General features: G+C 39.4%; 1 protein-coding gene across 2 annotated transcripts in view; it reads left to right on the forward strand.

The window, feature by feature from the left end:
* GMDS (GDP-mannose 4,6-dehydratase) overlaps positions 1 to 19,310 on the forward strand; it is a 413,573-nt gene that overhangs the window by 11,208 nt on the left and 383,055 nt on the right. The window lies entirely within an intron of this gene.

The raw sequence follows: 19,310 nt of genomic DNA on the forward strand, positions 1-19,310 counted from the left end.
CATAAATATTTTTCTTAACATGGTGTCTAAAGAGTGAAATATGAGAGTCCACATCTATTTGAAATAATAGACAACCTCCCAATCATTAAATGTTGTAGCTGGCATTTGCAGAGGTGGACGTACAGCTTGCTTTTGACACCGGTTAAGTAGGCTGAGTTTCTGTTGGAAATACTTTGTGTGATTTACAGAAACCTGTTGGTGAACTTGCACTAATTAATTGAAGCTATTTCGTTTCCTTCGTACGAGCTTGTGTTACTAGTGGATGGATTCTGTCACTTCAAGTGGGAACCTCCTTGCTTACATGTCTACATCTCAGCAAGTTTCTAGGCAGCTGTTTAGGTGAGTGAGAGTCATCTAGCTGATTAAGTTCAGAGTGCAGGCTTGTTTGGTCAAGTGCATGTTCCTACCTCAGGATAAGAAGAGTTGTGCTGTAACTTGTATCGGCTATACGGATGTTTGCTCTGCTGACTGTGAAAGGTGCTCAGGGCGACCACCTGATGGAGTTTATGCTTGTATTGCCCCACATAGCACTTCGTTCTGTAATGAGGAAGCACTTATTTTATTCGAAGCACTCTATAGGATAAGCAAATATGAGTTTCACTTGTAGTCTCTTTTCTTCTCTTAAGGAGAGCTTATACAGTGAATGTGTGTATACACAGTGTAAAAACACTCAGTCCCTCTTTTAAAGATACTGTTCTTGTGGGACTGCTGCTTTGGAGTTGATCAGGAGAGGGACAGTGCTCCCAAGTTACTGGCAGTTTCCTAAGTGCTCTCCACATACCACTGCAACTCTGCCACTGCTGACCTTCTCTCCATCCCTGACCCTCCGATTTTTGTTTGAAGACTGACCTTCTAGTCTTTCTGTTTAAGGAACCATCCGATGTGTTTGACTTCCACCTTACCTGGCCTCATTGTCTCATGTTACTCTATCTGAGTATATATATACTCTATCTATCTATCTATATAACTATATATATATATATATAAATAACTCTATCTATATATATATACTCTATCTGAGTATCTATATATGTGTACTGTAACTTTCATCTTAAACCATGCGCTTAGCCAAAAATGTAATGGTTTTGCTTCCAAAACCCTCTGGAGAATTCAGGCATTTCTGTCTATTGGTTTACTGAGGCTGCGGCATTTCAATGTAAGCTAAAGTCTGTCCATATTCCCCTCATAAAATGTTCCTATAACTACTTACAAATATTGGCATCTACCATATGGCCTGTGTGTGTTGAAGGACAGGATGGGGCCAATTTATAGCTCTAGATGGTAGGAAAAGGGAAAGGGTGGCCAAAAATCAATTAGAGAATCCTTCTGAAGGAAGTACAAGCCCACCTCCTTAAGGAAGGTCTAAAATCTTTTGAGTGATTTTGATATGCTGAGCAAAATAATAGTGGCTTGATCCTGACCAGTTCTTGAGTTTCAATGAATGTGGTTTTGATGGATTTCTAATTGCTCTCATTAAAAGGATTTGATCTTATAGGAGTGTACTTGGCTAGTTATCAACACTTCTCTGTCAGTATGGCTTAGAGAGAGGTTTGAGATTAGTCTAGTAGTTCAGAAAGTTTTTATTTAGTTTAGTATTTTGTACCTTCAGCTTTCCCTCTAGTATGTCTGGGACAGATGGATGAGAGAAAGGTTTGTAAATCTATGGAATAAAGTGCATTGCCTTTAAATCTTCCTAGTTCCCCGTCTTCCTCTGAAAAGAAGCTTCATTTTAATATGGGAAAAGGAAAGATATACAAAAGACCTGGAGGAAAAGCTACTCTATTGTTCCTACCTTTACAGTAAGGCTGTACTCTCTTTGGCATTATGTATTTAAGCTTAAAACATAGCTCTGGTATGTATTTAGATATAATGAGAGGCAGGTAGGAAACCACATTATTAAAATTCAGTGTTTAATTAAGTAAATTGCCATATATTACTGAACATAGCTAAGACATTACTGCTTTTCCTCACAGTTAGTGGTGCTAACCTTCTAAGCTAGGATGTAGTGTTCATCATAATTAAACTTGGCTATTAAGTAGAATAAAATCCCAAATTCTTGTAATATGCCCAATGCATCAAACTATACTAGGAAAAAGCCTTTATGGAGTCTAGTTTCATTCTGTTGTGAGTTTCTCAGTACCGTTTTATTTAAAAGAAGGTTCTCTTTCATTGCAGGATCTCTCCATTATATCCCTGATGTGGTTAATTGAAAAGCTCCACTTGTTCATTGTTGTGTACAACAGACACAAGTCCAGTGGCAGCCTGAGTGGTCCTTCTGACTTTGCACAGGACTAGTCACTCAGTGCTTAGTTACTTATACATTTCCTTGCTTGAAGAATCTCAAGTGATGTCTTCTCAAAAATAAATCTGTTACTGCTATTTTGTGTTAAAGCACGCACGGTGTCCAAGTTACAAAGATTCATAGCTGTGAATTCTTTATTAGCATGCGGTTTCTTTGGTATACCTCTAATTCTTGAAGTACATATGCCAAAATAGGAAATCACACATTCTTATTTCCTATTTCCCCATTTCTTGCACTCCACTGTGTTTGCCTTGCAGTATTTACTAAACTGTTTTTTTAAGGTGTAGTCCTGTTTGGCAATGATCATATCCAAAAGCGACTTGCAAATTTTGGATCTTATTATCCAGATATTATGTATTAAAATTGACTCTTGCATTTTTACCCAGTGAAAACAGAAATGTTGCTCCCCATGGATAGAGGCATAATATGCTTGGTTCTACTGAAGGCAGTTTTCACAGCTGGGTGTTAAAGTCATGAAAATCAAACTGCTGACACAACCTGAATCATAGTGCCACAAGTAGCACTTCTTTGTTTTTGTATGACAGTTTCATTGGTGCTATTAATAGCTGGCTCCTTACAGGTGTTCAGGTATAATAACTCTTAGAAGACAACATTTGGTAAGTTTTCAAATGAATCATGTTAATTCCAGGATTAATTTTTGCAGAGACACCTTTTGACTTTTTTTTTCCTTTTGAGGTTTTCAGTCATAAAAATCCATATGTTGAAAATCTTCATTACTTTTAATTCTTGAAGTGCAGCGTTCTGGTAGGGAAAAGTAGAAAACCTGGCTTGCTTGTGATAATGGGCAGCCTCACTTGATCTGATGTTTCCATTGTCAGTCTCCTTGGAAAAGTACTGATTTCTCTAGTTTTACTGGTGTGCCATTGATACTCGGCAGGAGATCTTGAGAGTTAGCTACAGTATTACCAGCATTGAGGGAACAGCAGATCTCTGAGGAAAAAAGCCTATATGCTTCTAACACCATCAGGGAAAACTGAACAGAATAAAGTAGTAAAGATTTTCCTTGGCTATTGCTGGGCATATATACTGACAATGTCGTGCACTTTTAACAGAATGGATGACTGAATGCAAAAGCAGAGTTCCTGTTGCAAGACTTTCTATTGCTCCCTCTTGGTTCTGGTTTATGTAGTGGTGTTGGGAGAACAAAGGAGTGACTGTGTATGTAGCTTGAATTTGGAATAATTTAGGTGGGTATAGTCACTCCTCAGACAGCTTGGTGAAACACTCTCTATAAAATGAACTAGAAAACTGTGCTTACTCCTATGGTTATCAATGAGCCTGAATTTAAATTAATTGAGCGTTGGTGCATTGCCTTTTTCAGGTAGTGCTGATTAATGCAATAATACATAGCTATCTTGACCTCTGGAGAAACTGAAGTAAGTTACTTGTTTCAGCACTGAGCAACTTTCTGTGTGGCTCCTGGCACCTATAAAGCAAACAAATCTTTGTTCAACTCTGGTTATAACCTCCTTGGGACTGCTGTTGAAACATGGCTAGCAGAAGTGGTGTGGTACCAATGCATTTCCTTTTCTCCTCAGTCTGTACCTGAGCTTGTTGACATCTGTAAAACACATGTGAGACTTATTTGCAAATGATAATGCTTTACTATAGACTTCAAAGATGTGTTGGATACTGTAGCATGCATGGGTATAGTTGCACCTTTAAACAGTTTGGGTAATGAATTATTTGAACTCCATCTAGCTGAAATTTCCTAGATTTTTAAGAGACTTTATAGGAGGAATGGCTTAAATAGCGTGGAGACTAGACTAGCAGAATTAACACTCTTAGCATACTGCCATCTTTGTTAATACATTTAGCCACACTTAGTTCATTAATTACATGGAAAAAAAGGCTGACTTATTCAATGGAAAAATGATGTTGGGGAGGGAACAACAGAAGAGAAAGAGAAGGAAAAACTGTAAAGGTGAAGTTTCTGGTCTTGCTGCCTTCCAGTTCACATTACTGCTGCCTAGCCCAGCAAAGACCAACTCCTCTGCTGTCAAGAAGATTGAAGTTTAAAGATGGGGTGGCCCATTTCAATGGGAGAGCGAAACTATGCACTTCACAAAGATTTTATTTTTTCAAGCAAGCCTGCTCCTGAGTTTAAATAAATGAATTTCTTTGCCTAGGCAGTGGGTGTGTGTGTGTATGAGTAAACTTACTAATCTTGAAATAATGGTTAAAGGTGAAAAATGACAGATTGCTTAAAGTTATCAGTGGCTGTTGAAACAAATTCTGACGTGATTCTTGATTTCTTGACAACCAAATCAACTAAAACAATCATTCTTAGTACTTCAACTGTGCCTGACTTCTCTTTAAGCTTCTACCTTTCAACTATTTCCTGTGAATTCCTCATGACAGGATACAAATATTAGGTGAAAAGTCTAGTGATTAATATTATTGCTTAGTTAAGTAATGGGACCTTACATAGACAGAAAAGATACCTGAAGCACTAAGCATTATCAAGGAGTGCTGTTCTTCTGGACATCTGTGAAAGGTGTCCAGGCCTCTTGGGGAGAAAATTTGGAGAGGACTAAGTCAGCCCTATACTACTTTCTCTATTAGCTAAAATTGCTGCCAAACACATTGAAGTTTGAGATGGGCATAGAAATTTTTGTTTGCTTTGTCTGATCTTTGTGATTAGTGAAGAAACTGTGTGCGTGTGTGGTGATATGAGCAAGGAGATAAATTGTTGCTGAGGTGGGGGAAAGCAGAATGGTTCAGGGAAATGAAGAAAGTCCAAATTCAAAACCTGAAAACAGCCCTGTTCTGAACAGAACATGATGCTGCTTCCCTCTTTTCCCTGAGTGGATCAGGAGGCTTGTGACCTAGAAATCCCATAAAGGCTGTTCTGCTCTGTAGAATTTCATTCTATGCTGGTGTTACCTCCGCTCATGTATGGTGATTTTTCTCTGCAGCGTGGACCAGCGTGGATACTTAATGGAGAATTGTACCGTGACAGACTGACGCTACAGTAGTAGTTCTCTCCCTCCTATCCCAGCTGCAGCGTGCGGGGCTGTGCAGTAGTGGCAGAGGAAAGCTCTCCACCTAGAGGCAGAGACTGCCTTCCTATAGTCACCAGAGCAAGGCTGACCAACTTGGAAGATCTGCACTTTGCCTAAGGGAAAGAGTGGCATAGCGGTTTACTAATAAAAGAGAATCAAGTAGCTATTAACTTTCTTGTTTAGTAGTTGGTTTCAGCCACCAAAAACCAAAGCCCTAGTCAGTGAGAAATGATATAATATGCTTTGATATGAAAGAAATTGTTTGCTCAAAGTGATTTTCTTTTGTCTGCTCCTTGATTTGAGAGTGGGCTTCTAAAGAGCAGCCGTGCTCCTTACCCTAGCTGAAGGCAGTACTCTGATAAATGCATTTCCCAACGTGCTCTCTGGATGCATGGCTGTGCTTGCAGAATGGTATTGGTCATTCCTAAACCTGAAATTTTTATCATAGGTAGAAGGATGCATGTGTAAGCAGTAAGAAATTGTCTTTCTGGTATCTTAACTTTCTCGACCTTACTCTTGGGTCTCTTTTCCCATTGGGTCTTTTCTATTTTGAGCTTTGTTACATGACCATTAGCTGCCTACCTCCTGTGGTGTTGGTTTTAGATTATTAAGAAAATCCCTCTCAGAATTGCTGTCACTGGCAGCTACAGCTGCCACTGTTTTTTTCCCCCCACCCTTTTCAAGCTTTCAAACTGATGGCTGACTTTAGAGCTGATGTCAGCACCTTAATTTCCCAAATTTGAGTGGGAAGGGAGAAAAATTCCTCAATGAGCAGTGTTCTGTCCGGATACAGAATTATGAAGCATGTCTTTCTAAACAGTGTTTCACTGTGTCACAGCTGGCATGCTATGCTGTGATGTAGTGCTGGGTAATGAGCAAAGTAATTCATGATACTTCTATCTGTCCTTCTCAGGGACTTGAGAAATTGCCAGTTTATTCCCAGACTTAAGTTTTTCATATGCCTGAAAAAAGCCACAAAGTTGGCAAACAACAGTTTCATTATTTTTTATTTGGGACTTAGTGTTGTCCAGATGTGTAGAGATTTACATACTTCTTCCATGCAGAAGAAACTGTAGAACTGTTGCATCAAAAGGTAGCTTCAGGAGGTGCTAATATTTTTATCCAGTCAAAATTATCTTGAAAGAATACTTCAAGTCGTTTTCTGAATGTTACCTTTGAAAACTTTGTGCATAAGCTTGTTCACTGGGATACAAAATAAGTTGCTGCAGAAGGAATGTATTGCTTTGGCTTAGTGGCAGCCTTTTTTAAGAATCTTGGATGCTGACGAAGAATACAAGTATGTGTTTCTGTTTTTTGGCAAAAAATATATTCACTTTGGTTCCTGTGGAAAATATATGTTAAAGATTCTTGTTCTGTTGTCTTGACAAAGATCTTGGTTTCATTTTTTTTGAGAAGGAAATCAACTTTAATAGGAATAGGAAGGAAATAATCTTTTAATAGGAATAGGATGGAGTCCTTGTGTTTTTACACATGTCTGGGAGTGTTTTTACCTTTCTTAAGCATTTGATTTATTTCAAGTTTTGTAGTAGTAGCGTATATACTTTCAGATTCCCTATATAAACTGAGCTGGTTTTCTGTTCCAGTGTCAGTGAGAAAAGTTTGCTTATGGGTAACTGGCAGGACAATCAAGGATAGGGAAAACAAGGTAAAGTAGTATGTCAATTTAGCAGATCTAGAGGAAACTGCTGGAGAGTACATGATATTTGCTAAGTTATTTTTAAGTTAATTATTGCTATTGTGTGGGAATTTTTCTTACCATCCATCACTAAATCATCTTGAATTGCTGATGGCTCAATCAGTCCTTCAGGGAAGAAAGCTGCAAGTAAGTTAATACGGTGTCTGTAGAACATCAATTGTCTTCTGTAGGGTTCTGCTACTGCTGAAATGGGTGAGCTTGGTAGCACTGCTTCTTAGGCTTGCAGAAACTTTCTCCTGAAGACTTGTGTTTTGCCGCCTTTGTCTCTTGCCAGGCTTCTCCGGTTGATCCTAAAATTTCCTACAGCCATCTGTTCCATAACTTTTCAGTCCAAATGAGCCAACTGTAACGAAAAATCAAGTGTGAGGAGGAGGGAGAAGTTTTAAAGGGTTGCATGATCTTACCACTTTGGGGTAGGGTCAGTAGTTTGGAGCACAGTCTCAAGTTCTTTTTTGAGATAAGGGCTTTTCTCTCTGGACTATGTTAATAAACTCTTTTGAAAATGACCCTTCTTGGAGTCAAATAGGGACTTCATGGTGTTGCCTGTCTGACTTCTGAGGTTTTTCTTCATGCTGGCCATGTTCCAGTCCTTACAGCTTTTTATTTTGCTAGACTCAGCATCCCTGTGGGCTTGTGAAGTATTTTCCAGACTGTTGTATTTGAGGCTTGACAGGGCTTTTCTTCTTCAGTGAGATAGGATGAGGCTGGGGAACCAGAATGAAATCTGATGGTACCTCTCTTTTGGTTTGTGTTCTAGGTAGTTTGGATCAAGAGGCGTAGAAGAACTGTGCTGTAATCCTAAATGAAGACTGTTAGGAGTAGGTCAGCATTATACAGGAGAAGAGAAACGGGGACTGGAAGCTTTGAAATAGAACTGAGGCAGGGGTCATCTGCTGAGGTGGATGATTAAAATCGTGCTGAACAAGCAGCTGGGCAAGAAGCTTGGCACTGGGTGCCAGTGAAATGGAGCAGGGGCAGTCAGGAGAGCTGTGATGAGGGGCACTACGGCTGATTTGGGCTGAGCAATGGGGCTGCAGCAAGAGTTTGGGAAAGGGATGGATGGTGTCAGAGGTGGGTGAAGGGCTCGTAAGGAGAAACTGGGAAAGGGCACATGAAGGAAGTAAGCCTGGGAGACTGGGTACCGGTTTGGAATTGGAACATCCTGCAGCTGAGATTTAGGTAAGCAGTAAGAGGGGGCCTGGATAGGGAGGAAGCTGTGAGGGGAAGGCCTTGAGTCTTGTAGAGGGAAGTCAGATCAGCAAACTGATAAAAAGCTAGTGGAGAGAGAGGTTTTCACTGGATTGTTGAGCTGATCTGACTTGCCTTGTAGTCACATGTCTTCTTGCATGGGATGCAGCGGGCAGCCCTTTTGTGTCAAAAGTGTGACTCTATACTGAGGTTTTTGAACCTCAGTTAACAAAAGTTAAGTTTCCTCATGTTTTTTTGAAGGTGCTTAGTACACTAAGAGCAAGGTTCCTGTAGCTGTTGCTTTGGCGTGTTCAGAATCTTAATGAGTTAGGGGTGTCCCTGAAGATCTCACCTAATGCCTTTTGGAAAATGAGGAAGGCGTCATTAATGACTGTCCAAGTCTTATATGTGATGTGTCCAGCATAGAAATGCCGTGGCAGAGATGAGGACTCCTTGTTGGAAAGGATGCGGTATTTCCCTGCATTTCCCACCCAGGTCCTTATCAGCTAATGCTTCAGTTTTTGTACATTCTTGTAGGGGGAAAACAGGCAAAACTATAGCCATTTTTATTGAAATGTTTTAAAACACCTTGTCCTTAAATGCAAACTTTCTACGCTTATGCAGAAGCAATCTGTTCTCTTAATTCATCCTTGAGTGCTTTATACAGTACGCCTGATAAATCTGTTGTCCAGTGCTAAATAGCACAATAGATGGTCCTTTTATTCGTTTTAACTACCTGTTTTGCTGCTGTTGATCCAAGGTCCCAGAGCATGAGATGTCAGTAGAGCTGTGGATGTTGGTGAGGGAAGTTGGGCAGCATTTTGCTCTTGACCTGCCATGACTGACTGCAGCTATTAAATGCTCTGTGTTGACCATAGTTAAAAAATGGAGCAACAGGCTTGCAATCAAAGCTGTCTGGGGTAGGCTGTTCATAGGACTCATTGATTTCTGAGTAACAGCTTTTGACATTTTTTAATTGCTAAAAACAATGACTGACCCCTATTTCTGTACTTAAAAAAGAAATAGGGATTGTTTGTCGCAGTTGAAGTACACAAGCTCTGTAAATGCCACATGCTATGATGATAACCTTCTGTTTTGTGTCAATGTATTATGCCAAATATGGTCTTTGTGCTGCAGTACAATGACAGTCCTCTTATGTTTTGGGGTTCTTAGTAGTGACCTTTTTCAGTTTTGAACAGAAATGTGCTGGAAATGTTGGGTTCCTCCCAAGTGCCTTATGTGTTTGCTACTGTTCCTGTGGGTCTTCTGTAAATATTTTTCAACTTGCAGAATACAAAATCAACTATTGCATATTGTCAGCATGGAGCATAGTCTTCAGTTTAGATGTAATTCAATCTGGAAGTGACCCTTGAAAAATAAATTATTAGCTGAACAGGCAATCAGGTGTTATTCTTCAAAGTTGTTTGTACATAATTATAAAAAAAACTCTGCAAAATAATGTACCTCTGTACTGTGCTTAATGGGCTGCTGCATTTCATGTGGTGTGTGGGCCAGATTCAGTTCTCTAACTTCTGTCCATCCTATTCCTCCCTGAGAGAAGGAAATGTGGAAGAACCACGTCAGTGTGAAGCAGCAGGAACACTGCAGGGGTGCTGGAACTGCTGTACTTGGTGCTGATCGTGGGTGAGTAGCTCAGCAGGAGCTCTTTGGGAAGAAATGTGAGCAATGTAATGAATAGAAAGTGTGAGTAGAAAGATGCTGCAATTCCCTTTCTTTATCTCTTCCCAGAGGTTGAGGACCTTTTCTGACTGCCTGCAGTTGAGCTAGAAAGGAAAGAAAGGGAAAGAGGAAGGAATGACTTTCTCAATAAGGTGGATATTGAATCCAGCTGAGACTCTTTTGCTCAGCTTGCTGGTTCCTTTGTTCATCTTTCTGTCAGCAATGAGGCAGGCATTTAATGTGTCTTGGTGCATGTGCTTTCCTCTCATTCATTTTCTGGGGAATAAACATAGCTTCTGGCAAACTTTTCTTTAAGATGCCTGGAGAGCTCTAGTCAGAGAAACAGTCCTGATTTTTGGGGATGATCTGAAAGTTCTTTCTCCCTTGAATGTCATCTTCGGGTGTCTCTTCCCCTTGGGGTTGTAGAACACAGTGGTGTTGGATTAAAGAGATGATGATTTGCTCCAGTGCACTGAAGAGACAAATGTCCAATGCAAAAGCTGGTCAAAAAACTTTCCATGACAGAAGTGTATGTGTTGCTCCACTTTGGCTACTCTATCAATGTAAAGTGAGAGGCTGGGGGAGGTACAGACTTTGGTGTCCTTATTGGTGATACCAACATCTGGTTCAAGTGACAGTTTGTCAGCGTAGTGATAAAATGAAGTCTTACTTTTATAGATTAAATTTGGCATATGTGGTTGGTTATTTCACCATTAGTGTGTAGATGGAGGCTGAGATTTGAGCCCTTCTCTGTGATAATTGCAGATTGACAAATGTGCACCGGAGATCTTGTACTCTAATCAGAATGATGTCAGTCAAAAGCTTTGCTTTAAGTGCAGATTTTAGCCACAAATGCTTGAGAGCTCTGAACTGCTACAGGCGTTTCTACACTAAATGAAATGAGGTGTGCGTATAGGTGTCTAATCAGTTTTGATGGTGTTCAGAAACTGCCTGTAGATTTATAATGTTGAATCAAGTGACTGCAGTATGTTGGATATGAATAAGACTTTGTTTAACTACAGAAAAGACCTTCACTCTAAATCTTGATTCTCAATTTGAGATTGAAAACTCTCCACTAAACTAAAACTTCAGCAGCCTGTTCGTAGGAAATGATCTCAGTACTTTAACTGTAATTAAAAGATGACATCTTAAAATCCCAAATTTCTGTTTATAAAAATATTTTTCACTTAATAGGAATCAAACCTATGAATTTAGATTCATAGCAAACTTTTTTGTACAAACAAATTCATGTAAAGACTTTCTTAATTTAGGTCTTAAGTGATTCTTACACATACAGTGCACAAACAGTGACTTATGTATTAGTGTTCCCTCAACAATACTTATTCTATGAATGTTAGCTGATTGCTTCTGAGAGAAATCCTATGACGAAACAACCTTATGAACCATGTGAAAATGCAGTTAAGAGTTAAAAGGGAGTATTATAGAGATAAAATGTTAAGAAATAACCTTTAAAAAGAAACAACCTCTTTAGGTTAATGAAAAACTGACTCTTTTCAGTTTCTAACTTGAAAAACTAGCAATTTTCAACACTAGTTAAATATGTTCAGGGTAGTGTGGTAACTTGCACTAGGTACATGGTGCTCCAACTATGAGAATTTGTTGTAGAGCTGCATCTTCAGTAAGTTAATGTTGAGAGAGTTTTTTTCTTTAACAAAGAAATGATAGTTTTTACTAAAAACACACAAACACAAACTTTTAACCTTCTCTGGACTTCTCCACCAGCTGTTATTTAAACTCCAGTGCTCCTGCCTCATTAGGCTGTGCAGCTGAGACTACTGTACTTACCGGAAACCAGGGCATTTATGATTGAGTTCCTGTTATTGACTTGCTCTAGAGAAATGCCAAATTCCACTAGAAATAGTACAGTAGGGCCACTGTGGGAGACTTGTGCTAATGCTGCTTTGACATTTTCAGACTGGCATTTTTATTTTTCTATTTCCAGGGTTTTTATAGTTTTTTTCCAGATTTGTTAGTTTGTCAAGCAAAAATGACCAACCTTAAAACAATGTGTTAGCTGACCTGGGTAAATGGAACTAGAAAAGCATCAGCAAATCTTTTTGCAATTATTTGAGCTCTCATTTTTTTGATACTTTAATGCTGAAGGTGAACGTTTCAGATGAATCGCTTATTGTGGGGTTTTTGAAATAGTGGCTTAAAAAAAGTGATCTGCAGTGTAATGAAAAGAATAGAAATGCAAAGTATGTTTGCTACAGCTTTGTTACATCTATTATACAGTAATCACTTAAACATAGATTCATGAATCAGTGAAAGTACATTTATTTTAATTTTCAAGACAATCTGTGGCTTTCCAGAAAGTGTTGAAGGCTTCCTTCATTTTAATACTTTCCCACAATATAGCATTAATTCTGGCTTAGTGTAGTTTTTTCTTTATTGGGTGTTATGTAGCTCATTTTTGTGCAAAGCGTTCAATTTTTTCATTTGAATACTATGCTGAAATCCCTTAGAACTGAATTTGTTCCTGTGTGACCTAAATGCTTCTTTCCTTCAAAGATTTTCCATGCGAAAATAACTTAGTTGTAGTGAATGAGGGTTATTATTGGGCAAAAGTAGCTTTGTTTATGGATGTACTTTCTTACAAATAAATGTTTAGAGATCTTGTTCTGTCTGTACATTTTCTCCTTATGTGAATGGTGGAAATCAGAATCTCTGTTCCTTAAAAACTAGGGTGCATGTTGAGCCAAACCAGTTTCAATCATACAATGAAAGGCTCTTGATTTTCGTCAAATACTTAACCTTGATTTTTTTGTATTCCCATACTTTTTAAGAAAATGAGTTAATTAGCAAAGCCTATACAAAAACCTGTGTATGTATGTGGTTTGTATATGTGTATTTATACAGTGCTGTGAACTAGTAGTTTTCTGCTTGTTTACTCTATTATATTTTCCTGTGACTTGGGCCAACCTGGACTAAATTCCAATTAAACAACAATTGGAAGTCCTTTTACTTAGAGCAATTTTAACTCTCCTGGGGGTAGAGGAGTGAAAATGCAGTTTCCAGCTCAGGAGCTGAGCTCCAACTGAAAGCAGAAAGGAAAGGTACTGCCTATAAGGTGATCACCAGTGTTTTTAAGTGTAGTGGGCATGGGGGCTTCTTCCATATCCTGCTTCGTCGTCTACATCAGTGGTGGCTTTATGGTGTTCCAAGTGGAAATGTTCCTGCCAGAAAGTGAATGCAGGTCTCTTTATTCATATTTTAGATTGAACACAAAACCTGGAAGAAAAACAAGTTTTCCAGAGTCACCCTGAGCTCCTAAAGAACTTGTTATTGAATTTAACAAGTCATGTTCAGGTGAAGAAAATATTCTCTGTGCACCTGGTGAAGAGGCTGCTGTTGTGAGGGAATTCAATAAAGCTATCCTAGGTGTTGAGCTGCCAGCTTCCTTGAGTTCAAGGGCTCCTTACCACCTTTCAAATATGTAGCAATCACTAGTCTGTTATTTGCAAACTTAAGTCTGCTGTAATTAAACTAATTTTTAAGAGCTTCAGTTGTCTTGAATTGTATAATTGTTTAGAAACAATTAGGCATTTGTATTTAAATTATATCAAAATCCAGTTTAAAAAAAATGTTCACCTTGCATAAAAAGTGAAATCTAGCACACTTGTTAGTTTTCAGAAAAATTCTTTATTAGAAAAGGTATGTGCATTGGGGGGGGGGAGGAATTACATCAGTAAATGGCTGGTTTTACCCTCAGCTGTACAGAGCAGTTAATGTACCCCCATCCAAACTCCGCATTTTCTTTCCTGCTGTCTGCTCCTTGCACTGTAACAATGGGTGTGGGATCTCCTGCAGGAATTCAGGCAAATCTGTTACTCAAGCGAGTTCATCTTAGAAGTTAGATCCTCAAAACAATGCAGTTACAAACTTCTCTACAGATACTAAACAACATTCCATTTCACCCTATTTTTTCCTGGAAAGAGTAGATTTCTACATCTTCAAGAAGTCCAGGCGTCCCTTGCATCTTTATCTGGCACAAGAGGTTTTATTTGTGAGATTGGTCACAATCATTCTTCAAACAATCTAACAGTCTCTGCTCTTGACATTGTGAAGGGGGATTTGAGGACTTTGTCCTTCTAGTATTTAGTGTTGTAAGACTTCTTTACTTTACTGACACTATTCAAATACAATGAAATAGCAAAATGTGTCATTTGGGTGGATCATAAATACTTGTAAATTATGTCTAGATGGTTCCCCCTTTAAGAAAAGGGAGACCTGTGTTCTCTGGAAACACTAGCTGTGCAGACTGGCTTTCTGTTGCGAGTTTATAGCAGAACCTTGAACTGAACAGGGTGCTGCTGTGGCATGAGGAGTCAGTTTGATTTCTGTCCAAACTTGTGTGCACAAACAGGAGAGGAAGATATGGGCAGGCAGATATTCACAGAGTAACTCTTCACCTTTAGGTGCAAACCTTGTAACAAGTCAAGAATATAAGATGGTGGGCTTCTGTAGGATGAACAAGCATTAGATGAACAGCCTGTTCTTTTTCTTGTCATCACCTGTTACTTTTCATCATGGTTACTTTTCCAGCCTTGCTTGGGAACCAAGTGTCCTGTTATGCTAGTTGCTGTTGTCTGATCTATTTGTATTATTTTTGGTTTTGGTTGGCATGATATAGCTGATAAATTTATTTAATCTAGAATTAGATAATCTAGAACTATAAATGGTGAGCTCTTAATTAGGCAGAGTGTTGGACAGGATCCTAATAAATTGGTAAAGGTAATATCTTAAAGTCTCAAGTACTCAAATCATGTAACTTTCCTGATTTAATTAGATCCTGTAATTCAGGAATGCAGCTAAAGTCTTACTACTTTGATTATTCATACCGTATAGAAAACTTGAACTTCTTTGTATAAAATGCGCTGTACAAGTTTTTTTCTTTTAAACAATAGTCAAATTCCTGACTCATTTAAGTTGCGTCTTGAAGAGTTACTGATGATGTTTTGTAAAATGCTGCATTGATCTTGAGGATGAATTTTGAAAAGCAGGTGGTAGTTTCATAAGGCTTGCTTGTACATGTTAAAAGGAAAGCAAACTTGTAAAATGAAGTGAGATAGGTAGGCTCCTACCATTTTACATTTTCTTTCTATTTTCTTGTATCAAGAAGATTTTTTTGTTTGTCCCTTAAGGCTTGTAACAAGTTGCATTGTTTCACTGTAATGGAATGAGAAATTCTGGGAATCTAAATGCCCCATCACTGTTTTCATTTTTGCGTTATCCCAGAGGTCAATTTTCAACTTGGAAATGCTTAATACTGCACTGAGGATAAAGTGAAGATACTATTTTCAGTTTCACATATGCTGGAAGTCTGCAGTTCTGGGGAAAAAAAGTGATGTGTGATGGAGGCCATTTTTGGAAATTCCAGGGCATCAGAAGCTTAGTTGGATTGTGTATTCTTGTCTTTTGCCTGTTCAGGGAATTTTGGGAAGAGCTTTATTCCTTACTGGCGTGTGCATATAATCTGAGCATTGAAACTACCAGAGAGCACTGAGTGATCAGCATGAACTGCTCTGGAGATTCATCCGCATTTCATCTTTTCTTCATGTATTGTACCACTAAGCTTTATCACTTTGGTTCTTAAATATATGTATAATACAGAATCACAGAATCATCTAGGTTGGAAGAGACCTCCAAGATCACCTAGTCCAACCTCTGACTTAACACTAACAAGTCCTCCACTAAACCGTATCACTAAGCTCTAAATCTAAACGTCTATTAAAGACCTCCAGGGATGGTGACTGAACCACTTCCCTGGGCAGTCCATTCCAGTGCTTAACAACCCTTTCAGTAAAGAAGTTCTTCCTAATATCCAACCTAAACCTCCCCTGGCGCAACTTTAGCCCATTCCCCCTCGTCCTGTCACCAGGCACGTGGGAGAATAGACCAACCCCCACCTCGCTACAGCCTCCTTTCAGGTACCTAAAGTCTTACAAGAAGCAGCTGAGGGAGCTGGGGTTGTTCAGCCTGGAGAAGAGGAGGCTCAGGGGAGACCTCATCGCTCTCTACAGGTACCTGAAAGGAGGCTGTAGCGAGGTGGGGGTTGGTCTATTCTCCCACGTGCCTGGTGACAGGACGAGGGGGAATGGGCTAAAGTTGCGCCAGGGGAGGTTTAGGTTGGATATTAGGAAGAACTTCTTTACTGAAAGGGTTGTTAAGCATTGGAATGGACTGCCCAGGGAAGTGGTTCAGTCACCATCCCTGGAGGTCTTTAATAGACGTTTAGATTTAGAGCTTAGTGATACGGTTTAGTGGAGGACTTGTTAGTGTTAAGTCAGAGGTTGGACTAGGTGATCTTGGAGGTCTCTTCCAACCTAGATGACTTTGATTTGGTGACTTATTCTCCAGACCCCTCACTGGCTTTGTTGGCCTTCTCTGGGCTTGCTCAAGCACCTCCCTGTCCTTCTTGTAGTGAGGGGCCTAAAACTGAACACAGTACTCGAGGTGCGGCCTCACCAGAGCCAAGTACAGGGGGACAATCACCTCCCAAACCTGCTGGCCATACTGTTTCTGATCCAAGCCAGGTTGCTGTTGGCCTTCTTGGCCACCTGAGCACACTGCTGGCTCATATTCAGCCGACTATCAACCAGTACTCCCAGGTCCTTCTCTGCCAGGCAGCTTTCCAACCACTCATCTCCCAGCCTGTAGCGCTGCTTGGGGTTGTTGTGCCCCAGGTGCAGAACCCGGCACTTGGCCTTGTTGAACTTCATACAGTTGACCTCAGCCCATCGGTCCAGCCTATCCAGATCCTCCTGCAGAGCCTTCCTTCCCTCGAGCAGATCGACACACGCACCTAACTTGGTGTCGTCTGCAAACTTACTGAGGGTGCACTCAATCCCCTCATCCAGATCATCAACAAATATATTGAAGAGAACTGGCCCCAGTACTGAGCCCTGGGGGATGCCACTAGTGACCGGCCTCCAACTGGATTTAACTCCATTCACCATGACTCTCTGGGCCCAGCTACCCAGCCAGTTTCTAACCCAACGAAGTGTACGCCAGTCCAAGCCATGAGCAGCCAGTTTCTTCAGGAGAATACTGTGGGAAATGGTGTCAAAAGCCTTACTGGAGTCAAGGTAGACTGCCTCTACAGCCTTCCCCTCATCCACCAAGTGTGTCACTTGGTCATAGAAGGAGAGATCAGGTTCGTCAAGCAGGACCTGCCTTTCATAAACCCATGCTGACTGGGTCTGATCACCTGGTTGCCCTGTAAGTGCCGCATGATGACACTTAAGAATCTGCTTCATGAGCTTCCCTGGCGCTGAAGTCAAACTAACGGGCCAAAAAATATGGAACACTTCACAAATTTGCATGTCATACACTGGATTGTGGATTTTTTGTCACAAAGTAACACATGGCCTTGCCCATGTCTTGATGTAGCCTGTATGGAGCCTTCAAATTGAAAAACTTTATTGGAAAACTGTATTTAAGTTTTTGGGAGTAAACTAGTGTTATTTGTTTGAAATAAGTCTGTATATGTATTCTGAGTTGGGGGGAAATAATTTTCATCTGCTGATTAAAGTACTTAACTAGACTGTTGTGGGTGATAGTTCCTATTAATTCAGATTCTATATGTACATTTTAGTAATTCCAACTAATAGGAGAACAGAAGTTGTGAAACTTACTCTAGCACAGCAGATAACCTGTGACTGGTTGTCACCTGCTAAAGGTTCAGATCTGAGCACTGCCTTGAACCCTGAAACTAAGACCCTTGTGCTCAAAAACCCACAATATTTTTTCCGGTGAAAGCTTTCTAGTATGTACCCATGAAAACTTGGTTGGAATTTTCCTTGTAAAAAAACCCTTCTGCTTTGTTAGAGAACTCCTAATTAGCTCAAGAGTGGAGCTGTTTCTATGCCAGATAATAATCCCAGTAGTAATAGAGTGACTGTGATAAAATGGTACTTGTTCACAGAAGCAGATCACTTTTGCCATTTTAAAAATACCTGAATTTCTCTAACTGAATAGAATAATCTATCGAGCTAAATTATATCAAGCCTGTAAGCTGTAGACAATTTCAGTTAAGAAAAGCTGCTTTTTCTATGCAGTTCTCTGCCAATAAATGTGACTGCTCAGTATTGTTGCTTTATACAGCTATTAAATATATATACAGCTATTAAATATGGGAAGAGGCTGGACACCTCTTAAAACCAAAACACCTCTTACAACCAAATTTTCTAAACCTTTTGTTTTTTTAGAAGTATACACTACTAAAACATCTGAGTCAGACTCCAAAAAGATGATACAAGCACTTCCAGATATTTGATACGTGAGTGAAAGGTCCAGCGAATAAGGAGATAGAAAAATTGTTCTAACATTTGCTCTATGATGTGATGGCTGTGACTTTCCTCATGTTACTCCTTTTTTGTATTTATAGCAGCAGAGAATACCTTAAATCTTAGGCAATGCTGAAGATATCCAGATCTGTGGCCAGAATTTTAGTCTTGAATTGCTACCTTTCATTCTTACAACAGACACTACTAAATTATCGTTTTTAATGGTCTGTGAGCTGTTAACAAGTTAGCTGTTATGTCTTGAAGATGTTTATCGGGTAAGCATTCTGTTTCAGTGTTTCAGCAGTGCATCAGACACTATATAATGTGGAGCCCAAGCATGGTCTTAATAATAAAATGACTAGTTTAAAATGCCATGTATAACTTCAGATACAGCTAAGATGCTTTAAAAAATAATTGCATGTTTGACAGGTCCCTTGTGTGCAGATTTCACTTTGGTAAAAAGTACCCTACATTTTATAAAACAGCTTATCTCTGATTTGAGCTGTCTCTATCAGATTTTTTGGCAAAGAATTTTTATGAATACAGTTGTTGTAACAAACGTACTCAATGAGTTGTTCTCAAATTCTCTGACTTGGGACTATACCAATGCTCCGTCACTGAGTTGTCTTTGGATAGTATGTCAAAGGGAAAACTTGTTTCTAGATTTCTGTATTCTGTACTACAGAATAAAAATACCTTTCCTTGTTAAAACACTTCAATTAAAAGTAAATCTGTATTGCCAACCTAGATGGCTCTCAAATTACACTTGAAAGAAGAAATTGGAAATACTTTTAACTTTGCATTAATTCAGTAGTTATGTTAAAACGAAAAGTGGCAGTGGAATATTAAAAGCTTAAATCCGATGCTGGAATCTTCTCTAAAATTCTGTGCTTACAATCTAGCACACTGGATTATCTCAGTTGACTTAAATCAGTGTATTACTTCAGCTCAGTTATTAGTGTTACTTTTCTAATGTCTATGTTTGCTGATATGTCACACCCTTACTTCTGTGCTTTAAAAAAAATGCCTGCACATGCCTAGCTTCCCCCCTTCCTCTGAGTTCAGTGATTGGATCATAATCTTGATCA

Source organism: Cygnus olor, chromosome 2 (genome assembly GCF_009769625.2).
Source record: "Cygnus olor isolate bCygOlo1 chromosome 2, bCygOlo1.pri.v2, whole genome shotgun sequence".
NCBI lineage: Eukaryota > Metazoa > Chordata > Aves > Anseriformes > Anatidae > Cygnus > Cygnus olor.